Here is an 11,361-nt window from a genome sequence, read left to right on the forward strand (position 1 = left end):
TGTTTCCTTTAAAGAGGGAAATTATCTAAATTTAATGAATAAGTTTTCATGATCATTGGTTTGGGTGAATCTTTGGTAGAATCTTTCACTTCTTATGATTGTTATTTAAACATACTTTATCATTCTGTAGTTTTTCATTTGTAATAACACTAACATCTTTTCTTTGTCATATAATTTTACAACTTACCAATATTTAAAATGAGTTTATTTCTACTATAATGTATTTTGTATGGTGAATTGAATAATATAGTTTATTACATTATAGCACTATTTGAGGGATATTATTTTATCTTGTACTTCCCACTAGCTAATGTCTGGTACAGTCCTAAAATATCATGTGTGAGATTTTTTTTCTCCTCCATCTTCACTACTGCTTTTTGGAGAACTGTAAGATCCAGTAGAGTTCACCTGATTCTTCCTTTCTTTCTCCTATAAATTACAGGGACTATCCCTTCTGTAAACTACTGAGTTTTCTTTGAAGAGACTGGCTTGCATCCTTATTTCATGGTGTCTGAGTCCATCACCAACAAAGAGCCTTGGTAAACTATTTTCATTAACGGACTCCATAGTGCCCAGTGTAGTTAATTTTACCCTTATGGTCAGAAAGAGTTAATGTTCTTTGCTATCAGGGTGTAACATAGACACTGAAGAGAAGATGATACTCTGTGTTTTTCCAAAATGCATATCCTTACAAGTCATTAGCAATTTATCTTCAGAAGATTTCCTTTAGCTTTGTTTGTTTGTTTGTTTACCTCCAGAAACTTTAAAGTTATATAATATACAACCATCACTTTTCAGATAGGGCATTTCAACCGATTTGATTTTCTTAAATATTTTTGCCTTTTAAACAACTTGATGAGTTGCTTCATTAGTCTCTTGGTGTCCGTGCCTCTCCTCCATCTGGCATCATGAGCAGATGGAGACAGAATTGCTGCGATATAAAGGGACAGACTCCAACTGCAAATGCATTACAAAGATAGAAAATAAAGATACTTTGTGGTTACTGGATGGTAAAAAATTGGGTAAACTCCATCTATTATTTAATGCAAATTATTAAATATAGATTTTAATAATTTGCAATTATGGTATATAGATGATAGTTGTTTCCATAAATTGTTAACAGTGATTCGCACATTTATTCAACAAGTATTTATTGAACACCTACTATGTGCCATAAAAGCTTGGGAGAAAACAGAGGACAAAATAAGACAATTTTTGTTATCAAAAATATATAAATAATTGTTTTTAGGATACTACATATTTAGGGTTACACACAAGAAATATAAAAGGTTTTCATAAATATGCTATGCCACTGTTCTTCTAACCCTCACACATAAAATCTTTTTGAAGCCTTTACAAACTTTATTCAACTTTACTCAGTATTTATCAGAGTCAACACATAGCAATTAATCAGTGAATTCAGTTGTCAAGAAACAAATCTTTCCTGAGCACCCACTATTAGCCATATATTGTTTGTGACCTGTGATAAATGCAAAGAATTATAAGGCAATGCTCCCTCTTTGCTCAAAGAATTAAAAAAATAATAATTGGTCAGAATAAAAATGCACACAAAATAGTAAATTACAATAAAAATGAATGTGATATATCCCAATCAATTCATTCAGAAAGGTACACTGGGCATTCCCATTTGCAAGTTTTTGGGAGGCACCTCAAGCCCATAACCAAATGTAGCCTCATCTCTTCCTCCATGCCACGAGTACTGCTCTTCCCAGGGTCCCACCATCCAAGACAGACACCAAGACATCATTCTGAATCCAGCTATTCCACTGATGCCTCTCTTTTTCCTGCATCTAGAAATCTATAGACCATTTCTGTTTAAAATCTTTAAAATTTATTTCTTAAAGCAGAGTACTTTTTGCCATCACTAGTTCAGACTGTCATCATCTTTGTCTTGGATATACTGCAAAGAAGTCACTTAACTCCTCTCCTTCTAGCTTTTCTGTCTTCAAACCTCAGACATATTGATCTTTCCAAAGTAGAAATCTAGACCCACTTAGCTAAAAATAAACCGCTAATACCTCCCCATTGCCTTGAGATTAATATCTAAGCAATGTAACACAGCACAGAGAGCCCTTTAAGATCTAGTTCCTCCTTCTGCCTCCAGCTCTCCACCAGTATTTGTTAATTACACTATTTCCCAGTCACACACAGACACTCTGAAGATGGTGTCCCTTTTATTCCTGTTGTGTTCCAACCCACACCACCTACTTGTTTTGAGAAAGAATCCACCTGCCATGCAGGAGACCCTGGTTAGATTCCTGGGTGGGGAAGATCCACTGGAGACGGGATAGTCTCCCCACTTCAGTATTCTTGAACTTCCCTTGTGGCTCAGCTGGTAAAGAATCTGCCTGCAATGCGGCAGACCTGAGTTTGATCCCTGGGTTGGGAAGATCCCCTGGAGAAGGGAAAGGCTGCCTACTTCAGTATTCTGGCCTGGAGAATTCCATAGTCCATGGGGTCACAAAGAGTCGGACACAGCTGAGGGACTTTCACTTTCACCCATATTCATAATTGAGAGATTGCATATGTACACCTTTCTTGGAAACTTATCTTTCTCACTTTACTCTTCCTATTCCCATTCTGGATCTAGAGTCTTTTCCATATGTGCATATGATTCTATAGATGGTTGTGATTATTTTTCATCATATAGTGATGTATTTGTCTATTGACTTTCTTCCCTTAGGCTGTAATGTTCTTGAGTTTGACACCTGTCCTCTCATCATTTTCTCATCAGCAACCCACACAATGCCTGAAATCTAATGAACACTTGGTAAACAGTTGTTGAGTTGAGTTTGGAAATACCTTGGACATTCAGAAGAGTGAGTGGTTACCTTAGATATAATGACTTACTACTGGAAATAAGTAGGAGATCAGTCCTGAATGTTCGTTGGAAGGCCTGATGTTGAAGCTGAAACTCCAACACTTTGGCCACTTGATGTGAAGAGCTGATGCATTTGAAAAGACCCTGATGCTGGGAAAGATTGAGGGCAGGAGAAGAAGGGGATGACAGAAGATGAGATGGTTCAATGGCATCACTGACTCAATGGACATGAGTTTGGATAAACTCCAGGAGTTGGTGATGGACAGGGAGGCCTGGCGTGCTATAGTCCATGGGGTCGCAAAGAGTTGGACATGACTGAGTGACTGAACTGAACTGAAAATAAAAGCAGGTAAGATGCAAAAGACCCAGCAGACATTGTCTGTCAGGCATAGAAGCTGCTCAATTAATGCTAATTCCCTTTCCCTAGAATTATCTCTTAAAAATTGATTGCAATTCATTCTACATGAATGAAGATGAAAAAGAGGAGTTTTATAAATTAGGGACTGTACCAGTCAGCTTCAAAAGGTATTTTTGGGAGTAGAGGGAATTTAGGGAGTAAAGAATATATGAGGAGGTGAGGAAAGGAAGGCCTGAAAGTGGAGTTGGAGGATTGTGTGTATGCTAAGTCGCTTCAGTCATGTCTGACTCTGTGTGACCCCAGAGGAGCTGCTAGGCTCCTCTGTCCATGGACTTCTCCAGGCAAAAATCCTGAAGCGGGTTGCCATGCCCTCCTCCAGTGGATCTTCCCAATCCAGGGATCAAACTTACATCTCTTAGGACTTCTGCATTGGCAGGCCGGTTCTTTACTACCAGTGCCACCTGGGATTAGACAGCAAGTCACTGACCATAGCCAGAAGCACGGCTGGAGAGGCTTGGGCCCTGAACCGCAGTTCAGGAGGACGCAGGGCCTTGTGGGGGTGCCCGTGTCATCTAGTGGGTTCAGCACAGGAAGAAAGTGCAACGGAAATGGGAGGAGAGAATGAAACACTGGCTGAGATCAGAGAGTGAACAGGGAAAAGTAGTTGAGAAAATTAGATTGGCCAGGTAAAGAAGCCTGAGAGGCCGTGGGGGAAACGGGGAAAGTTTGGAGTTCGAATAACGAGTTATCAATCCAGACTCTGCCATTATTAACTATATGATCTGACTAAATACTTAATTTCTCTAAGCCTCAGCAACCGAATATGGAAAATGGGGATTAACCTTGCAGGCAAAGTTGTCATGAGGATTAAGTGAAATGATGTATGTAAAACTCCTGGGCTTGGCACTTATTAGACACTCTGTAAAATTTAACTACCACAGTATCTTTGTAGATCCTTAGGTCTTTCATGGCCATTTTGATATCTGTTGTTCTTAATAGTATTAGCAGTGGAATCCCAATGAACTTTCAGCAAAGAGTTGGAGACATTTATCTATGACACTTGAGCTGGTACTTGAAATATTGCTCTTTAAATGTCTGTAATGTGTTTTTCTAGTGTATCTTATGTTTCCAAGAGAGTATATTAAATGAATTTCATTAGATTACACCATCATTGAGGGCAGAAGCTAAGCGTCCATCTACTTATAACTTTCCATAGTGCTTAACTGCAATCTGGTCTCCTACACAGAGTTGACAGCAGATAAATGTTGCTAACAGCAACAACTGTAACAATTCCTGCTTCATGCTACATAGAAGCTTCCCAAACTTGAAATGAGCAAAAAAAACAAAAAGACAGGGAGAAAGAAAAAAACTTATGTGTTGAAATGAATTGACCAATTATGAAAAGTAGCTAAAACAGGTGAACAATATGAAATAAATTTTGTATAAATTCAAATGTGAAAAGGCAATACTTGAATAAACATAAAATAACTTGTATTGTTTGATTTTAACCTTAGCTGAATGGCTACACTAGAAATTATCATAAGAACATTTTTCAGATGAACTCGTACTTGAAGTTGTAAAAGTATCCATGGAAATTTTCATTTTCAGAAGGTCACATTAGTACATTTTTCATACAGTTAAAAAATCAACAATCTTATTGTTAAAAGTAAATCTGCAAGACTTAGATAATGATCTGTTTTCTGGTCAATTGTTTTCTCTCCATTGTGTGCAAAACTAGATCATTCAGAGCGGTCTCATTTGTCTTGAGCTTTATGGCATAATTGTCCAAATACCCACAGAGGCGTTAGCACAGAATTCCAATTGATTTCCAAATGAAAATGTGTAGGCATATTTAAAATGGAAATCAACAGCACAGAGATATATAGGTTTAATTTTTTTCTCAATTTTAATGATGTGAAAAATTCTTCTATGAATAAAGAATTGATTGTGTGAACATTGTGCAAAAATAGAGCAAGAAAATAATTGGACTCTGGAGCAATTAAAATCAGATTAGTCACTACTACAATGTACTGTATCATCCTTATGATATCTTTTTGTTCCTTTATTGAGTGAGTAAATATGGGCACATATCGGTGATCCTTCTTGGTCATTTCTGTTATCTTGAGTTGCAGTCAACTTACTTTAACACTGGCATATCTTTATTGAACCAGTAAGTTAGTAGTTCTTACAGATTTTATTTACCCTTTTAGGTGATAGGACCATGTATTAATATATTAGAGTCAAAACAATAGAGAAAGAATAGATTTACTTTCTGAGAAAGCAACAAAGAAGAGATACAACATGAGGATATTAATAAATGTCCACTGACAGATGAATAGGTAAAACAAAACGAAACAACCCAAAAAAAGAAAACTTAAAAAATGCTTTTTAATCTAACTCTAAAATTTTTGACTACTTTAAATTCAATTTTAAATTAAAATCAAACATCACATACAGACCATAGCTCTCATGGGATCTGTTCAACACAGCATGTGGCACAGGCCCAGGGCAGCAGTGAGATTCTCTGTTGCTATAAGGAATATGACTTGGTATGCAGTAAGCATTCCTCTTCAACAGACCTCTTTCCTCCCTTTATCTCTGAACTTTGCAACTCAGAGTTAAATTAAAAGTGAAATTTCATTTTTTGTTTCATTTTGAATATTAATCACCATTAACAGTGCAAGAATAAAAGCATGATAGATAAGATTATAGGTTCAATCCTGGGTTGACTATTTGCTGAGAATATTCTCCAGCACTTTTTAAGATTCCACATATAAGTGGTGTCATTGGTCTTTGTCTGACTTACTTCACTCAGAATGATAATCTCTAAGTCCATCCATGTTGCTGCAAATGGCATTATTTCATCCTTTCTTTGTGACTAAGATTTTAAATCCAGAGCTGGAGCTTGATGTACCCAAATTATCAGCCTATGGTCCACTACAAAGTTCAGCTCTAGAGGCTCCTTGGGACTATTGTTGTCACACTATTGTAGGACCTGGTCCTAGACGATGTGTTGAGGACTCTTTCTCGGGCAGGATACAAATTTGTACAGAATGCAAGCTGTTCATTCAGGCTTTGCTGTCCTTTCTCAGCCCTGGGAATACATTTAGAGGTATACCTTCTACTATTATTCAGAAAAAAAAAGGTATGGTACTTTACACACAGCTTATACTCAGTAAAGTTTTGGTAAATGGAATTACCTCCTAGTGACCTTTAAATGTTACTTCCTTAGAGGATAATTCCCTCTCAGACTCAATCAAGTCCTTGTTTTGTGTTATCATAGCACCCTTTATTTCCTCATAGACTTTGTATAGCATTAATTGATTGATTAATTGTCATCACTTACTCAATATCTATTCTTCTGAAGATTCAAGCTGTTATTGTACCTGTCTTACTGACCGCTGTTCCTACACTTTTTGCAATATCTAGATGCACTCGGGATATTTTATAAATCGGTGAAAAATGCTTAAACAGTTGCTGCCTCATTCTACAATTAAAGAAACTAAATTTTATTCCTCTGTCCTATGCAGCCTGTTCACTTACTCCATTTATATCTCATAATATGTTAAATCTCTGTGTATATATCGTGCGTGCTTGCTAAATCAGGTTCTATAGTGTCTAACTCTTTGTGACCCCATAGACTGTAGACCACCAGGCTCCTCTATCAATAGGATTCTCCAGGCAAGAATACTGGAGTGGGTAGCCATTCGCTTCTCCAGGGAATCTTCCCAATCCACGGATTGAACCTATGTTTCTTACATCTACATGCATTGGCAGGTGGATTCTTTACCACTAGTGCTGCCTGGGACTCCCGTGTATGTATTACTTACACCTGATAGGCCAAACTTTGGCCTGCATTTTATTCAATCCAATTATCCCCTCTTCCACGGCTTTAAAGGAGTATTTTGAGAGTTAATCATGTAGTTAACACATTTTTCAGATTCCTCTTTTCTTTCTTTCCTCTTTTGCTACTCACCTTTTGGTCATTTCCCTGATCATTAATCCTTTAACTTGAAGTTGCTTTATGAAATATGTTAGTTGAGGTTTAGGCAAGGAAGTGATTTGTAGGTCTAGCTATCTTTGTTATTTTCTATACTCTGCTGTCTTAGATAATCAAAAATTGAGTGTACATCTTGGAGAATGATTCCAAAAAACATCATGAGTTTTCATAATGGCAAACTTAGATTAAATTAAAAAGCTATAAATGCAACCTTAAGAGATATTTGATTCCTTTAGTTAGATCAATATTTTTCTGGCTGTTATTGTTATATCTCTATATTAGAAACCAAAATCTAAGAAACTTTTTGAGAGAAAAATAATTAGATTTAGTAGTGTGTAAAGTGGTGTAGTAGATAACAAGTTATTTAGAATTCTATTGAATTTTTCATATAGTTTAATTACAGAATAAAAAAGCATTTTAATAATTATGTTACCTTAAATTAAATCTGCTCTCATCTATCCTACCTAAAATAGAAGAACAAGTTTCTCTCTGTTTTCTGCAGAGTCAAATGGAGAAATATATTCCCTTCAAAAGCTGAGTTGCTCTAAACAGGAGTTTCTTTATCTTTGTTATCTTTCTACATGGTACAAAAAATTGGCTTGTCCCTAAGCAATCATGTTGTAATTAGTCAATAATGACAGTAAACAAGAGTCCTACTCTAACTCCAATATTTCATTCCTCCAAAGAAATGATTTGCAGAGTTAGTTTAATGGATCGCTGTCACCAGATTAATGGCCTCTCTTTGAAACTATGTCAACCTCTTGACTGGACATGCTTTTGATAGGTGTCCTAGCATATAGTTATAAGAAACAACCTATTAGCTTGTAACAAAGTTGTAGTTTTCTGAAGCATTCAAAATGTGTACTTTGTTTGCAGTAATACACCAAATTATCATATGTGTGCTTCTTTATTTTACAAGAAAAAAATATGCAAGCTTTTTCTTTGTTTTCAGTCTTGCAATGTGAGTGTACTTCGTGCAAAGTACTACACGGAGCTATGCATGATTCCAGTTTGGCAAGGTGGAGGATAAAATCCTTTAAAGTATAGTATTTTTCTCTCCCTGTAAAAAAAAAAAATTGCATTTTTCTTTCTGAGTGGCAGGTATTTGTGTCTGTGTGAATTAAACTTGATTTGCAAAACAAAAGAGCTCTATTTTATGAACAAAAGCTTTACTTCTCTACTCTTTTCTTAATATCTCCAAATACCTATTTTCTTTAAAAATCTCTTACATGTTTAGCTCTTCAGTATTCTGAAGCAAAGCACGGGAGGATTTCTTGTGCTGGGATGGCTTACCCTGTAAGAGAGACATATGATTTAGTCATGCATCTTGGCATGCAAACCTTTCAAGTCTGGCCACCTTAAAACAAACTGCTTTGGGGAACATAAAATCCTTTGGGGAAATGAAGTCCTTACATCATAGGGGACTGGAATGCAAAAATAGGATGTCAAGAGATACCTGGAGTAACAGGCAAATTTGGCCTTGGAGTACAAAATGAAGCAGGGCAAAGCCTAAAAGAGTTTTGCCAAGAGAAATCAGTGGTCCTAGCAAACACTCTTCCAACAACACAAGAGAAGACTCTACACATGGACATCACCAGATGGTCTATACCAAAACCAGATTGATTATATTCCTTGCAGCCAAAGATGGAGAAGCTCTATACAGTCAGGAAAAACAAGACAGGGAGCTGACTGTGGCTCAAATCATGAACTCCTTATTGCCAAACTCAGACTTAAATTGAAGAAAGTAGGGAAAACCAGACCTGAATGGTATGACCTAAATTAGATCCCTTATGATAATACAGTGGAAGTGACAAATAGATTCAAGAGATTAGATCTGATAGAGTGCTAGAAGAACTATGGACAGAGATTCATGACATTGTACAGAAGGCAGTGTTCAAGATCATCCCCAAGAAAAAGAAATGCAAAAAGGCAAAATGGTTCTCTGAGGAAGCCTTACAAATAGATATGAAAAGAAGAGATGTGAAAGGCAAAGGAGAAAAGGAAAGATAGACCCATTTGAATGCAGAATTCCAAAGAATAGCAAGGAGAGATAAGTACCCCTTCCTCAGTGATCAGCGCAAATAAATAGAGGAAAACAATAGAGTGGAAAAGACTAGAGATCTCTTCAAGAAAATTAGAGATACCATGGGAAAATTTCATGCAAAGATGGGCTCAATAAAGGACAGAAATGGTATGGACCTAATAGAAGCAGAAGATACTAAGAAGAGGTGGCAAGAATACACAGAAGAACTGTACAAAAAAGACCTTACCCAGATAATCACAATGGTGTGATCACTCACCTAGAGCCATCCATCCTAGAATGCCAAGTCAGGTGGGCCATAGGAAGCACTACTACAAACAAAGCTAGTGGAGGCAATGGAATTCAGCTAAACTATTTCAAATCCTAAAAGATGATGCTTTTTAAGTGCTGCACTCAATATGCCAGCAAATTTGGAAAACTCAGCAGTGGGCACAGGATTGGAAAATGTCTGTTTTCATTCCAAACCCAAAGAAAGGCAATGCCAAAGAATGTTCAAACTACAGCACAATTGCACTCATCTCATGCTAGCAAAGTAATGCTCAAAATTCTCCAAGCCAGGCTTCAAAAGTCTGTGAACCATGAACTTCCATATGTTCAAGCTGGATTTAGAAAAAGCAGAGGGACCAGAGATAAATTGCCAACATACGTTGGATCATAGAAAAAACAAGAGAATTCCAGAAAAATATCTACTTCTGCTTTATTGATTACACCAAAGCCTTTGACTGTGTAGATCACAACAAACTGGAAAATTCTTAAAGAGATGGGAATACCAGACAACCTTACCTGCCTCCTGAGAAATCTGTATGCAAGTCAAGAAGCAACAGTTAGAACTGGACATGGAAGAACAGACTGGTTCCAAATCGGGAAGGGAGTATGTCAAGGCTGTATATTGTCACCCTGATATTTAACTTACATGCAGAGTACATCACAAGAAATGCTGGGCTGGATGAAGCACAACCTGGAATCAAGATTGCCAGGAGAAATATCGATTATCTCAGATACTCAGATGACACCACCCTTATGGCAGGAAGTGTAAAAGAACTAAGGAGCCTCTTGATGAAAGTGAAAGAGGAGAGTGAAAAGCTGGCTTAAAGCTCAACATTCATAAAACAAAGATCATGGCGTCTGGTCCCATCACTTCATGCAAATAGATGGGGAAACAATGGAAACAGTGTCAGACTTTATTTTGGGGGCCTCCAAAATTACTGCAGATTGTGACTGCAGCCATGAAATTAGAAGACTCTTGCTGCTTGGAAGAAAAGCTTTGACCAACCTAGACAGCATATTGAAAAGCAGAGACATTACTTTCCCAACAAAGGTCTGACTAGTCAAAGGTATGGTTCTTCCAATAGTCATGTATGGATGTGAGAGTTGGGCTATAAAGCAAGCTGAGCGCTGAAGAACTGATGCTTCTGAACTGTGGTGTTGGAGTAGACTCTTGAGAGTCCCTTGGACTGCAAGGAGATCCAACCAGTCAATCCTAAAGGAAATCAGTCCTGAATATTCATTGGAAGGACTGATGCTGAAGCTGAAACTGCAATACTTTGACCACCTGATGCGAAGAACTGACTCATTGGAAAAGAGTCTGATGTTGGGAAAGATTGATGGCAAGAAGAGAAGGGGACAAGAAAGGATGAGATGTTTGGATGGCATCACCAACTCGATGGACATGAGTTGAGCAAGCTCCAGGAGTTGGTGATAGACAGGGAAGCCTGACGTGTTGCAAATAGTCATACATGAGTGAGTGACTGAACTGAACTGAATTTTGGAAACATCAGCAACTAATTCTGTGAGTCCAACATGAGTTTATCTTATGTAAAATGTTACTTCTTTGTATCTGTTAACTTTAGAGCAATATTCCAGTGTATTTAGATTAGTGAAATTTATTCTCCAAAAATGAGTTTGCTAGCAGAAAAAAGTACTGGCAGGAAGGAACACGTATCTTTTTTCTGAATAATTTTGTGCTTTACTAATTCACCCATTTAGAAAAACTTTCCTGAATACTTACTGAGGGAATGCACTGATAGGTGTTAAAAATAGAATAGTGAACAGGTTAAGGTATTGTTGGGATCCTTTCATGGACCGGAAGCTGGTGGTCTGGAGCCCACGATAAGAAAGTG

Source organism: Dama dama, chromosome 20 (genome assembly GCF_033118175.1).
Source record: "Dama dama isolate Ldn47 chromosome 20, ASM3311817v1, whole genome shotgun sequence".
Classification (NCBI taxonomy): Eukaryota; Metazoa; Chordata; class Mammalia; order Artiodactyla; family Cervidae; genus Dama; species Dama dama.